Source organism: Aptenodytes forsteri, unplaced genomic scaffold (genome assembly GCF_000699145.1).
Source record: "Aptenodytes forsteri isolate BGI_AS27 unplaced genomic scaffold, ASM69914v1 Scaffold84, whole genome shotgun sequence".
Taxonomy (NCBI): Eukaryota; Metazoa; Chordata; class Aves; order Sphenisciformes; family Spheniscidae; genus Aptenodytes; species Aptenodytes forsteri.
The window spans coordinates 4,109,746-4,112,191 of NW_008795492.1; positions in this window are offsets into that span (position 1 = coordinate 4,109,746).

Below are 2,446 nucleotides of genomic sequence, written 5' to 3' on the forward strand. Positions count from 1 at the left end.
ATGAAAGCTCAACTTGTGAGACCCTCAAGTCTAAAAGCCCAGCTCTTCCTATCACAAAACCTTCACTCACTGTACAAGTCTCCTTCACGTACTACAAGTGATGCTCACTTCTCCTGGGCAAGCCTTTTTAAGGCACCTTATGGAGCACCCCGGACCACTCTCGTTGTGATTCACATAGAGATGGTACCAAACTCCGTAAGCAGCAGCCTGACGCACTTGGCTTTTGCTGTCCGAGTTGGCAGGCTCCCTCCATCGCTCTCCTCAGCGACTGGGAGCTCACCTACTCATTTGAGCCCTGCCAAGCTCTGAAGCTTTGCAACTAAATATTATTACCACATTCCTGCTCAATGAAGAAGACTTTTGGACAGACACTTTGTAGCTGTGCTACTCAGTACATGGCAGACAGACTGCATGTGCACCTGGAGGATCTTTCTTTCCCCTGTGATCTTACAAAATTAAAAATTACATGTGAGTGGAACAGCTTTCCTGGCACGCTTACAGCAACCTGCAGCGAACCTCCATCTCATCTGAGAAACACTCGTACCACTGTGCTGCATTATAGCCGTGCCGTGCTCCACTCCTTAAAGCCACAGTGATGGCAGGAGCCAACGGTGCAGTAGCAGGAATGTAGCTCAGCTGGGCGCCTGGGGGGCTAGGTAAGTAATTAGAGGATCTGAGCTGTACTTTTGGCTCCGATTTACCTTATTGTGACACAGTTAAGCACTTCAAATCTCTTTTCTTGGGGGTGGCAGGGAGGAAGGGGGACTTTGTCTTGCCTAAGTAGACTTCAAGCTGTTAAGGGCAAGGCCTGGTTGTACTACTTGTCTGAAGATGAACAGTGCCTTATACAAAACAGCCATTGAATCTACTCACTGCATGGAGCGCACTACACCAAAGCAAATAGCGGCAAAACATTTCTCACTATTGCATGTTCAAATTCTAAAGTAAGTTTCAGTTCCACCATTCCTTCATGCTTTTGTTTTACACAGAAAAGCAGCTGAGCTTCCGTCCCCCAGCCGCTTATGCCAAACCTTAGCTTAAGCTCAGTTGCTCAAAAACTGTTTGAAAGAGGATTCTGAGCACAAAGTGAATCTCTGTGCCAGGTCTTAAAATTAATGACGAGTGCTGTTTCTCCAAATTCATGACAACTATACTCTCACATGACAGAACATAAGCAGTAAACTTTGGTGGCTAAAGCATCATCAGAAATCTCCAGGTTCACCTACTGTACACTGGCTGCACATCACTGTACGGTGCTGTATTGCCATCAGGTTAATTCAGTCTGTGACCACACTAGATTTTGAAAAGAATATTCAGTCTCAAAGCAGGAAATACATTCCCTCAACTTCATCCCAAAGGACAACTCACAAGTCCTTGCCAGCCCGTCCCCTTAATCATTTGACAGAAACATTTCCTTTTCATTGTCACAAAACATTGTGTTGACTGCAAGGGGAAAAACATCCTCTCTCTGCTCCTGATGTAAAGAAGCATTCTGGCTGCAAAACCCGTATGTCACACTGCATGCACCCAACCGCATGTGCTCTGGAAGCAATATGTTCGTGTATTGATTCCAGATTCAAGAGTCAGTGGGATTCTTCACAAAGTTTCTGTATTTTTGCACATGCCTATGCAGATGAATTACTGCACAAGGTACACATTAGGGCACTTGGCTTCCAAAAAGACAAGGCATAATCGGAAGAAAGACTTCTTGGCCTTTTAACAGGCATTGGTTACTACTTCAAGAAACATCCTCTTTGGAAGGATGTAAAGGACCCCTTTACTGGGGTCTGCTTAAGGGAGCACATAAGACACTGGTTTGGTACTTGAGGTTTCAAATCTCCCTCTGGGTGAGCAGAACAACATCCCAAGCCTCCAGCACTGGCTGCTGGCAAGGTTATAAATACAGCTGGGGATTTGAACAGTTACTTTTAAATCTGATTACCCTGTAGAAAACCCCAGGGAAATTCTGTTTTGAGAACTCAAAACCCAGTGTTGCGTCTGCACACTCCTCTCAGTGCATAGATTTATCCGTTTTTCTTGCTTTAAAATTATTATTGGTCTAATTTTTCCCCCCTTCTTGGACATTTATGTTATACATTGTCCTCTCACCTGTTCTGTCCATGCTGACCTGTTAGCTTTGGGGAGAGCAGCTACCTTCACGTTAAAACTTCCCACGTTGGTTGCTCGCTTGCCATTTTTTCCTCACGTTTTGAGCTAGCTGCCAGGTCAGAGCCTTGTTCATCACCTACCTCTAGTGTCCCCTCGCCTCCCTCTGGCCGCGGAGCCTGTGCTCGGGCTTCCCGGGAAGCACCTGCTGCCGGGCCAGCCTGACCCTGCGCCCGGTGCCTGCCGCTACCCAGGGGCACCTTCTGCACCACCGCTTCGCTGGGGCTGTCCAAAAAAAAACAAAGGAAAAAAAGAGTAAAACCAGATTTAGTCGGACAGA